Source organism: Salvelinus alpinus, chromosome 5 (assembly GCF_045679555.1).
Source record: "Salvelinus alpinus chromosome 5, SLU_Salpinus.1, whole genome shotgun sequence".
Classification (NCBI taxonomy): Eukaryota; Metazoa; Chordata; class Actinopteri; order Salmoniformes; family Salmonidae; genus Salvelinus; species Salvelinus alpinus.
In genome coordinates, this window is record NC_092090.1 from 28851666 (window position 1) to 28863774 (window position 12109).

The window sequence follows — 12109 nt, forward strand, 5'->3', positions numbered from 1 at the left end:
CATTTTTTATTAATTTGTAAAAGAAAATTAAAAAATATATTTCCACTTTGACATTATTGGGTATTGTGTGTAGGCCAGAGCCAAAGAATCAAAATGTACTCCATTTTAAATTCAGGCTGTAATTTTTATTTTACCAGGTAAGTTGACTGAGAACACATTCTCATTTGCAGCAACAACCTGGGGAATAGTTACAGGGGAGAGGAATGAGCCAATTGTAAACTGGGGTTTATTAGGTGACCATGATGGTTTGAGGGCCAGATTGGGAATTTAGCCAGGACACCGGGGTTAACACCCCTACGATAAGTGCCATGGGATCTTTAACGACCTCAGAGAGTCAGGACACCCGTTTAATGTCCCATCTGAAAGACGGCACCCTACACAGGGTAGTGTCCCCAATCACTGCCCTGGGGCATTGTGCTATTTCTTTAGACCAGAGGAAAGAGTGCCTCCTACTGGCCCTCCAACACCACTTCCAGCAGCATCTGGTCTCCCATCCAGGAACTGACCAGGACCAACCCTGCTTAGCTTCAGAAGCAAGCCAGCAGTGGTATGCAGGGTGGTATGCTGCTGGTAATACAACTAAATGTGGAATAAGTCAAGGAGTCAAGTCCTCTAAGTCAAGTTCTCTGTATGAGGAGCTTGGTTAGTTGCAGGGTATAGAGGGCCTGCTTGTCAACATTTAGAAATGAGATTAGCAGAATATTTATCACCAGTGCATTGAATGGATCAGGGAAGTGGTGTAAATTGAAATTAAATGTATGAACATGGTTTTAAGTGCGCATTAAGCCATTTCGTTGCACTTAACAGTAGATTTATGCAACCTTCATCTTCAATGTTGGTTGGCCGAGTTAATTACCTGATTAAACCTCTTTGCCATATAAATTAATAAGGCACTAACTGTACACTATACTAATACTGTAGCTACACCACAGCTCAATTACACATTTATGTTGTGATACTGAACACAAGTTTTATTATATCTGTAAAAAAAAATTATAGGGATCAAACATGTATTTGCTTAGCCATTGTATGGATTGTCAATATGGCTCTGGAAATAACAGTCAGGTCAGTATACTGTAAACTTTAAACTCACATGTTTATGCCAACTCCACATGTCCACAGTCTTGAGTAGGATAGCTGGCTTTTTGCCAGGAGTAAGTCTGTGAATTATATCTGTGTTTGTCGATAAACTTAATTATTTTTGTTTTGTTTTAACCCTAATTTTGTGGTAGTCGATAGTTTGTTAATAGTTTGAGCATCTAGACCATCTGCAGGGAACAATCCCCAAAAAGTGGTGCCAATTTCTTTCCCATCCATGTCCACGTTATGCACATTTAGAGGCACACAATGTCAAGGATAACACTTTCAGAAATATTGCGACAGAGAAATAGTTCCCTAATAAGGCAGGGTTCCCCAACTGACAGCCCGCAAGTGATTTTATTTGGCCCCAAAAAAATTCTGAGCATAAAAAAATGTACAAAGTTGTATTTTATTTTATTATTTTTATTGTTGGACATAAAATACTTTAAAAACACCAGAAAATCAGCTCCAAGTGATTTTAATTTGGGATATTTGTTCAAAAGTATTCCCTTGCACAATAGAGAGATATACACTAAGTGTACAAAACATTAGGAACACCTGCTCTTTTCATGACAGACTGACCAGGTGATTTCAGTTGAAAGCTAAGATCCCTTATTGATGTCACCTGTTTAATCCACTTCAATCAGTGTAGATGAAGGAGAGTAGACAGGTTAAAGAAGGATTGTTAAGCCTTGAAACAATTGAGACATGGATTGTGTATGTGTCCCATTCAGAGAGTGAATTGGCAAGACAAAAGATTTAAGTACCTTTGAATGAGGTATGGTAGTGGTAAGCCGGTGCACCGATTTGAGTGTGTCTAGAACTGCAACGCTGCTGGGGTTTTCATGCTCAACAGTTTCCTGTGTGTATCAAGAATGGTCCACCACCCAAAGTACATCCGGCCAACTTGACACAACTGTGGGAAGCATTGGAGTCAACATGGGCCAGCATCACTGTGGAATGCTTTCGACACTGTAGTCCATACCACAACGAATTGGGGCTGTTCTGAGTGCAAAGGGGGGTTCAACTCAATATTAGGACAGTGTTTCTAATGTTTTGTACAATCAGTGTATGTGATCATATACAAATGTAAGCAAGGTTTGAAATTATGATGTTTTAGTCAAATATGATATCTGTTTGGGATTCTTGCGGTCAATTTTCAGTTTACAAATTATTTGTTAATTATGTTCCGGTCCCCTGACCATCCGTTCAAGAAAAATCGGCCCACGGCTGAATCTAGTTCATGATCCCTGCTCTAAGGCAATATCTTCTCCCCCTTGATAACTAATCTGTCATGAGATATTCAACTGATCCAGATAAATCAAAACATTGCCGAGTTTGAGGGTTCCTGCCTGGCCCTTAAGATAAGGCAAGGGATTAAATACTTTTTGTACTAGCGGGCATTCTGTGGTGTTCACTCTGCACCACCAGGCCAGCCACCAGCCTACTTGCCCTCATTCTATTAGTTGCCCTCCCTAGAGGCAGAGCGGAATGGCCCTTGTCCAATCATTCATCAACGTGTCCTCTAGGTGTGGGCGGCTGGGTGCAGGAAAGCGCTATGGGCAGGGATCCTATCTATTTATCGCCTCCAGTAGTGAGGTAAAGTGGAGCTTTAAGGGGAACTGCACCCACTGATTTGGCCTCGTTTTTTGGCTTGCTCCTCAAGAAATGCTGGCGGCCATGACAGAACCCAAACGTGAGTTGCCTTGGGGGTGTGGTTTGATGTGGGTGTTTCTTGGGTTTGTCCTTGCCACCACCAAGACACACCCATCTGTCAGAACCTTGCCCACAGCTGTTTCCCCCACTCAATCACAACAAACAACCCTTCTGCAGGGTGACTTCAACAACTACAGGCTGTATAACTACCAGATGTATGGTGAGATGTCGGATGAAGCTTTGAATAGGTCAATAGCCTACAGAGGAATATGAGAAGAATGCAATTGCTGAATTTATGTAGATATTCTAAACTAAGTGTTTCGATAACTTTCAAATGTAGTAACAGGTCCATGTAGAATATACCACCCTTTACATAATACAATTGAAGCAGTGTTTTGCTAATATAGCAATGTGCACCTTTCATCTTCCATTGTCATTCCCAGCCAATAAAGATACTGTTCCTATCAACATTTTGTTTGGTGGAAATGGGGCTACCTTGGAAAACATGTCATGGTTGTCAAACCTTCCTGTGTGGTGTCCCTTATATAGTGGCTTGCGAAAGTATTCACCCCCCTTGGCATTTTTCCTATTTTGTTGCCTTACAACCTGGAATTCAAATTGATTTTTGGGGGGCTTTGTATCATTTGATTTACACAACATGCCTACCACTTTGAAGATGCAATATATTTTTCATTGTGAAACAAACAAGAAAAAAGACAAAAAACAGAAAACTTGAGCGTGCATAACTATTCACCCCCCCAAAGTCAAAACTTTGAAGAGACACCTTTTGCAACACTGGGATTTTTGCCCATTCTTCAGGTCAAAACTGCTCTAGCTTCTTCAAGTTGGACGGGTTCCGCTGGTGTACAGCAATCTTTAAGTCATACCACAGATTCTCAATTGGATTGAGGTCTGGGCTTTGATTAGGCCATTCCAAGACATTTAAATGTTTCCTCTTAAATCACTTAAGTGTTGCTTTAGCAGTGTCATTATCCTGCTGGAAGGTGAACCTCCGTCCCAGTCTCAAATATCTGGAAGACTGAAACAGGTTTCCCTCATGAATTTCCCTGTATATAGCGCCATCCATCATTCCTTCAATTCTGACCAGTTTCCCAGTCCCTGCCGATGAAAAACAAGGGGGGGTTGGCGCCCTGACCCCTCCTGTCTCAGCCTCCAGTATTTATGCTGCAGTAGTTTATGTGTCGGGGGGCTAGGGTCAGTCTGTTATATCTGGAGTATTTCTCCGGTCTTATCCGGTGTCCTGTGTGAATTTAAGTATGCTCTCTCTAATTCTCTCTTTCTCTCTTTCTTTCTTTCTCTCTCTCGGAGGACCTGAGCCCTAGGACCATGCCTCAGGACTACCTGGCATGATAACTCCTTGCTCTTCCCAGTCCACCTGGCCGTGCTGCTGCTCCAGTTTCAACTGTTCTGCCTGCGGCTATGGAACCCTGACCTGTTCACCGGACGTGCTACCTGTCCCAGACCTGCTGTTTTCAACTCTCTAGAGACAGCAGGAGCAGTAGAGATACTCTCAATGATTGGCTATGAAAAGCCAACTGACATTTACTCATGAGGTGCTGATTTGTTGCACCCTCAACAACTACTGTGAATATTATTATTTGACCATGCTGGTCATTTATGAACATTTGAACATCTTGGCCATGTTCTGTTATAATCTCCACCTGGCACAGCCAGAAGAGGACTGGCCACCCCTCATAGCCTGGTTCCTCTCTAGATTTCTTCCTAGGTTTTGGTCTTTCTAGGGAGTTTTTCCTAGCCACCGTGCTTCTACACCTGCATTGCTTGCTGTTTGGGGTTTTAGACTGGGTTTCTGTACAGCACTTTGATATATCAGCTGATGTAAGAAGGGCTATATAAATACATTTGATTTGATTTGATCCCGACAGCATGGTGCTGCCACCACCATGCTTCACTGTTGGGATGGTGTTCTCGGGGTGATGAGAGGTGTTGGGTTTGCATCAGACATAGCATTTTCCTTGATGGCCAAAAAGCCCAATTCTAGTCTCATCTGACCAGAGTACCTTCTTCCATATGTTTGGGGAGTCTCCCACATGTCTTTTGGCGAACACTAAACTTGTTTGCTTATTATTTTCTTTAAGCAATGGCTTTTTTCTGGCCGCTCTTCCGTAAAGCCCAGCTCTGTGGAGTGTATGGCTTAAAGTGGTCCTATGGACAGATACTCCAATCTCCGCTGTGGAGCTTTGCAGCTCCATCAGGGTTATCTTTGGTCTCTTTGTTGCCTCTCTGATTAATGCCCTCCTTGCCTGGTCCGTGAGTTTTGGTGGGCGGCCTTCTCTTGGCAGGTTTGTTGTGGTGCCATATTCTTTCCATTTTTTAATAATGGATTTAATGGTGCTCCATGGGATGTTCAAAGATTCTGATCTTTTTTTATAACTCAACCCTGATCTGTGCTTCTCCACAACTTTGTCATTGACCTGTTTGGAGAGCCCCTTGGTCTTCATGGTGCCGCTTGATTGGTGGTGCCCCTTGCTTAGTGGTATTTTAGACTCGGGGGCCTTTCAGAACATGTGTATATATACTGAGATCATGTGACACTTAGATTGCACACAGGTGGACTTTATTTAACTAATTATGTGACTTCTGAAGGTAATTGGTTGCACCAGATCTTATTTAGGGGCTTCATAGCAAAGGGGGTGAATACATATGCACATATTATTATACCTTTATTTCAACAAGGAACACAGACTGAGACCAAGGTCTCTTTTACAGCTGGGCCCTGCGTATACATATTTACACATACAGTTTAGGTACAATGATTAAGACATTACACAAGACAAAAAAACGATCACAGATACCACAAAAAATACAGCAGCAGATTGTTACATTTACACATAGGTTATTCCCTTAACAGCACAACAGCACAACCCGAAACAGTTACAAGCAATACAAAAATATAAATCTTCCAATAAATGTTTAAAATTAGCAAGGGGGACAAGAGCCTCAAGTTTAAGTTTAGTCTGCAGGCTATTCCATAGGCAAGGAGCGTAACAGGGAAAGTCAGCCATACCCAATTCTGTGGAAATCGCATGGGCCTCAAGTGTAATCAATGTTTGAGACCTGATTTTAGGAATTATAATTCTAATGTTGATGAGTGATGATAAATAAGAAGGTAGTTTATTCAGAAGTGCTTTATAGACAAACACGAGAGCATGTTGTTCTCGTCTCATGGACAGCGAAGTCCAACCCACATTGTAATATAAAACATAGTGGTCAGTTCTGTAGCTAGCACCCATAATAAACCTAAGTGTGCAATGATAAGTAGCATCCAGCGATTTAAGTATGGATGCCGTAGCATGCATGTAGATAATATCCCCATGATCTATAACAGACATAAAAGTATCTTGCACAATTTCTCTTCTATTTGTAGAGGACAAACATGTCCTGTTTCTATAGAGGAAGCCTAGCTTGATTTTTAGCCGTTTAAAGTTCGTCAACATGCATTTTAAAAGACAGTTTATCATTCAACCATGTCCCCAAGTATTTATATGCTGATTAATTCGAGAGCCATCAAAGCTTTTAAGCGCGAGTGTATTTTCCAACCAACTGTTTGAATCTATTAAAAATCATAAAATAAAATGTTTTCTTTGCATTTAAAACAAGTTTCAGTTGTATAAAAGACCTTGTAATATCTTAAAATCTGTCTCCAATAGTGATAATGCTTGGTCAGCTGTTGAAGCGATAGAGTACATGACAGTGTCATCAGCATATAAATGCATTTTACACTTTCTTATCTCATCACCGATATTGTTTATGTAGCGAGTAAACAGTAATGGACCAAGTATAGAACCTTGTGGGACCTCTTTAACCAACTCCAATGGCTCCGACTGGATGCCGTCGACTCTAACAGCCTGACTTCTATCCTTTAGATAGTCATGAAACCAACGACAGGCATCCGATCCCAGTCCTATTAACGACAGCTTACCCAAAAGTATCGCATGGTCTACAGTGTCAAAAGCTTTAGACAAATCTATGAACAAGGCGGCACAGTACTTTCTATTATCTAGGGCATTAGTAATATCATTTACAACACGTAAAGTGGCCGTAGTGGTACTGAATACATAACAACATAGGAAAAACACCAAGGAGGATGAATACTTTTGCAAGTCACTGTACAACAGGAATTCCCTGATCCTGGTGCAGAATACACCGGGTTTCTCCCTCCCCATATTGACTGATACTATTCAATTCAATCATTAAAAAAAAGACAATACAAGTAAAAGTTGTGTCTAGTAACAATTTAATGCCGAGTGCCAGGTCATTCAGAGACATCCGTATCAAGCCTGTCTGTCAGTCTGGACTTCATCACATCATCTTGCAAGTCTCCATGTGCTGGCTCCATATGTGAACACATACACACATATTCGCTGTTCTATTACCAATAGCAGTTAGTATAGGTTACATCAGATTTTTTTGTCCAGGGCATAACCTAGCCTGGTGCAACCAACCTGATCGCTGTGTTCACCTTTCTATTTCACTTCAGATATCAAATGTGAAGTGAAATAGAATGGTGAACACAGCGATCAGGCTGGTTCCACCAGGCTAGGTTATGCCCTGGACATTACATGCATCTAAGAAGTAGAAAATAAGCAGCAAATAATGTCAGTTTACATAAATTATGTTTCACAATTGGGTTATCAAATTAATCAAAGTAATGAAGTGGGTTACCTTCTGTATTTGTACAAATGATGAGCCTGTGAAAGCTGTTGCCACCGACATGTGCAGGTTGCTGGCCAGATACTTGCCAACATGTGGTTGACTTTTCCATTCATAGTGTAGGAATGCTCACAGCGAGGTCATGTCTGCATGATTCTGATGAGGGCCCACTTGCTAGTCTTCTTTATGCTGCATGTTCGGCTGAAAACTGGACATCTCTCGAATAACTGCAGCAGGCAATCTTATGGGGTGGTGTTGACTGGGAGGGCCTGTGAACGGGGGGATATAATAGACAGACAAGTGGTAAATTGCATTTTGTTCTAAAGAAAAGACACAGCTTTTTGCTAATGCACTTCACAACCAAGATTACTCTACTAGTTGCAGTTGCTTGGCTGGAGCATTAGCCGACTGTTTTATCAAGTAGCAGGCTATTTTTTAATACAACTTTTCACATTTCACATAGCACACATTACCTGTCATTGTTGATGAAGCCGTCTGTGATGGTGTGTCCCTGGCAACAACGGAGGAGGTACTTGTGGGTACTTGTGTCGCATGACGCACTTTCTTCTGAGGTTTTGCCTGACAAGCTGTGAAAATAGGTAGGTCCCGGCATCCGTTCATGACCAGGGCATCAGTCTGGCCCAACTGGGCATCAGTCTGGCCCAACTGGGCATCAGTCTGGCCCAACTGGGCATCAGTCTGGCCCAACTGGGCATCAGTCTGGCCCAACTGGGCATCAGTCTGGCCCAACTGGGCATCAGTCTGGCCCAACTGGGCATCAGTCTGGCCCAACTGGGCATCAGTCTGGCCAAACTGGGCACTTTGTCTCACAGAAAAACAGGGTCAACGATTGTCATCATTCCTCAATTATAAACATAGCTAGAGAATATAACGTAATCTTGTGTGGAAGCTAATTCTATGCTTTACAGATGTAGACTGACTCACTCCAGATTGGATTAGATTTCAGGCCAGTGACGCCGTTACACTACAGTGTATGCAACCAACTGTGATGTTTTGCTATGGCCCTGGGTTTGTTTGAGTTTGTTGCTGCTAGTTAGTACACTGTTGTACTCAGACATGAGTTAGCTAGTAAAAAGATGACTGCTATGGTGTGTGGTCATCCACACCCCCTCCCAAATTGGCTGCTGTGCCATTTTTTCCACTTGCATTACTTGACATAGATCCAGAAAAACTAGATGTGTAAATCTAGTAAATCCAGAACTGGCATAGTCCTTTAATGGGTCCTTTAAGACAACGGGGCAGATATTGTATGTTACCAGAGAGCTACAGTGGGCTCCAGGCCAGATTGAACTGGAAATGGACCGAAACACATCTGAGCCCTGTAGAAAAGTCCTGTGTCTGCCTGCCGACTGGACAGGACATTGTAGGAGACTGACTATAGAGTATATAGAGTACTATAGAGACTATAGAGTACCACCATTGCTGCATCCATTACAGTTACTAGCAAAGTTAGTCAAAAATAGCTAGAAATGCTAATGTTAGCTAGCTAAAATAAGGTGGTCCCCTCAATCTTAGTTAGTTGGCTAAAGTTATACTGCATCTAAAGTCAATCTGGCGACATCACAATCATGACAAACGGTTGTCCTACTGATTATTTGCCTTCTTTTGAAATGTTATCGTGTTTCCAAGTCAAAACTGAGTTGTATTGAGGTAGGCTAACATTAGCCACTTCTGGCCTGCTCGCTTCCCTACCTCTGAGGAAGTACAGTTCCCGCTCAGCCCAGTCAAAACTGTTCGCTGCTCTGGCACCCCAATGGTGGAACAAACTCCCTCACGACGCCAGGTCAGCGGAGTCAATCACCACCTTCCGGAGACACCTGAAACCCCACCTCTTTAAGGAATACCTAGGATAGGATAAAGTAATCCTTCTAACCCCCCCCCCCCCCTTAAAAGAGTTAGATGCACTATTGTAAAGTGGTTGTTCCACTGGATATCATAAGGTGAATGCACCAATTTGTAAGTCGCTCTGGATAAGAGCGTCTGCTAAATGACTTAAATGTAATGTAAATGTAGATAGCTAGTTGGTAGCTAGCTAGCTAGCTAGCTAGCTAATGTTAGCTATGCTAGAGATAATTGTGATAATGATTATCAAAATATACATAACCAGATACATAACCAGCAGTCTATGGTCTACCTACCAGTATACTCACCACCACTGGGGACCAACAAATTCCAACCACCTATTCCGCATGAATGGATCTTTCGGCAGGGCATACAAACCATAGTTGTTGGCTGTGCATTCTGCTGGAAGCATGCATTTTATGGTCAATCCGTATAGGGTCTTTCAAATCATATCCAATTGTATTTGTCACATGCACGGAATACAACAGGTGTAGACTTTAAAATGAAATGCTTACATACAAGCATTTTCCCAACAATGCAAAGTTAAAATTTCTTAAGGCTAGGGGGCAGTTTTTGGAAGTTTGGATGAATGACGTACCCAAAGTAAACTGCCTGTTACTGTCAGAGTCGTGTGTATAGGTGGCAGGGAAGTCAGGCGCAGGAGAGTTAAACGGAGTTTAAATGGAGACTTTTAATAAATGTCCACTTAACATGCTCCAAACACGAAAATGTATATACATAAAATAAACATGGGTACGAGGACCCGTCGCGCACCTATACACCAAGAAACAACACTTGACATAAAACAATCTCTGACAAAGACATGAGGGGAAACAGAGGGTTAAATACACAAGAGGTAATGGATGGGATTGAAAACAGGTGTGTGGGAAGACAAGACAAAACCAATGGAAAATGAAAAATGGATCGATGATGGCTAGAAGACCGGTGACATCGACCGCCGAACACCACCCGAACAAGGAGTGTAACGGTGGTCTTGTGGTGAGAGATTGGACCAAGGCGCAGCGTTGTGATAGGACATAGTAATTTATTTAACAAAACCGAAAACACGAAGAACACTTGAATTGATACAAAACAACAAACGACGTAGACTGACCTGAACAAAAGAACTTACATAACACGAAGAACGCACGAACAGGAAAATAGACTACACAAAAACCGAACGAACAAAACGAAACAGTCCCGTGTGGTGCAAACAGACACGGAAGACAACCACCCACAACAAACAATGTGAAACCACCTACCTTAATATGGTTCTCAATCAGAGGAGATGAAAACCACCTGCCCCTAATTGAGAACCATATCAGGTCACCCATTAACCAACATAGAAACACATAACATAGAATGCCCACCCACACTCACGCCCTGACCGACTAACACATACAAAAACAACAGAAAACAGGTCAGGAACGTGACATAACCCCCCCCCCCTCAAGGTGCGTACTCCGGACGCACCACCAAAAGTCTAGGGGAGGGTCTGGGTGGGCATCTGACCACGGTGGTGGCTCAGGCTCTGTGCGAGGTCCCCACCCCACCATAGTCAATCCCAGCTTCCGTATCCCCCTCCGAATGACCACCCTCCTATTCCACCCACCTAATTTAAGGGGCAACACCGAGATAATGACCAGCACCGGGATAAGGGGCAGCACCGGGATAAGGGGCAGCACTGGGATAAGGGGCAGCACCGGGATAAGGGGCAGCACCGGGATAAGGGGCAGCTCCGGACTGAAGGACGGCAGCTCCGGACTGAAGGACGGCAGCTCCGGATTGAGGGGCAGCACCGGGACAAGGGGCAGCACCGGGACAAGGAGCAGCACCGGGACAAGGGGCAGCACCGGACTGAGGGACGGCAGCTCCGGACTGAGGGGCGGATCCTGGCTGGCTGGCTCTGGCGGATCCTGGCTGGCTGGCTCTGGCGGATCCTGGCTGGCTGGCTCTGGCGGATCCTGGCTGGCTGGCTCTGGCGGATCCTGGCTGGCTGGCAGCTCCTGGCTGGCTGGCTCTGACTGCTCATGGCTCGCTGACGGCTCTGGCTGTTCATGGCTCGCTGACGGCTCTGGCTGCTCATGGCTCGCTGACGGCTCTGGCTGCTCATGGCTCGCTGACGGCTCTGGCTGCTCATGGCTCGCTGGCGGCTCTGGCTGCTCATGGCTCGCTGGCGGCTCTGGCAGATCCTGGCTGACTGGTGGCTCTGGCAGATCCTGTCTGGTTGGCGGCTCTGGCAGATCCTGTCTGGTTGGCGGCTCTGGCAGATCCTGTCTGGTTGGCGGCTCTGGCAGATCCTGTCTGGTTGGCGGCTCTGGCAGATCCTGTCTGGTTGGCGGCTGGGTAGACGGTTGTCTGGTTGGCTGGTTGGCTGGCAGATCCTGACTGACGAATGGCTCTAGCGGCTCCTGACTGACAAACGGCTCTGACGGCTCGGGACAGACGGGCGGCTCTAATGGCTCGGGACAGACGGATGGCTCAGATGGCGCTTGGTAGACGGATGGCTCAGATGGCGCTGGGTAGACAGATGGCTCAGATGGCGCTGGGTAGACGGATGGCTCAGATGGCACTGGGCAGACGGATGGCTCAGATGGCGCTGGGTAGACGGATGGCTCAGATGGCACTGGGTAGACGGATGGCTCAGATGGCACTGGGTAGACGGATGGCTCAGATGGCGCTTGGCAGACGGGCAGCTCTGGCCGGATGAGGCGCACTGTAGGCCTGGTGCGTGGTGCCGGACCTGGAGGCACCGGGCTAAGGACACGCACCTTCAGGCTAGTGCGGGGAGCAGGGACAGGGCACACTGAACTCT

At 44.7% G+C, this 12109-nt stretch overlaps 1 long non-coding RNA gene across 1 annotated transcript; it reads right to left on the minus strand.

Moving 5' to 3' along the window:
- Positions 1–7315: 7315 nt before the first annotated feature.
- LOC139575196 (uncharacterized) lies at positions 7316–10236 on the minus strand. Its single transcript, XR_011674904.1, has 4 exons — positions 9893–10236; positions 9591–9693; positions 7905–8018; positions 7316–7700 (listed from the first exon to the last, which is right to left on the minus strand). It is a non-coding gene; the product is annotated as an uncharacterized lncRNA (long non-coding RNA).
- Between the last annotated feature and the right edge of the window lie 1873 nt (positions 10237–12109).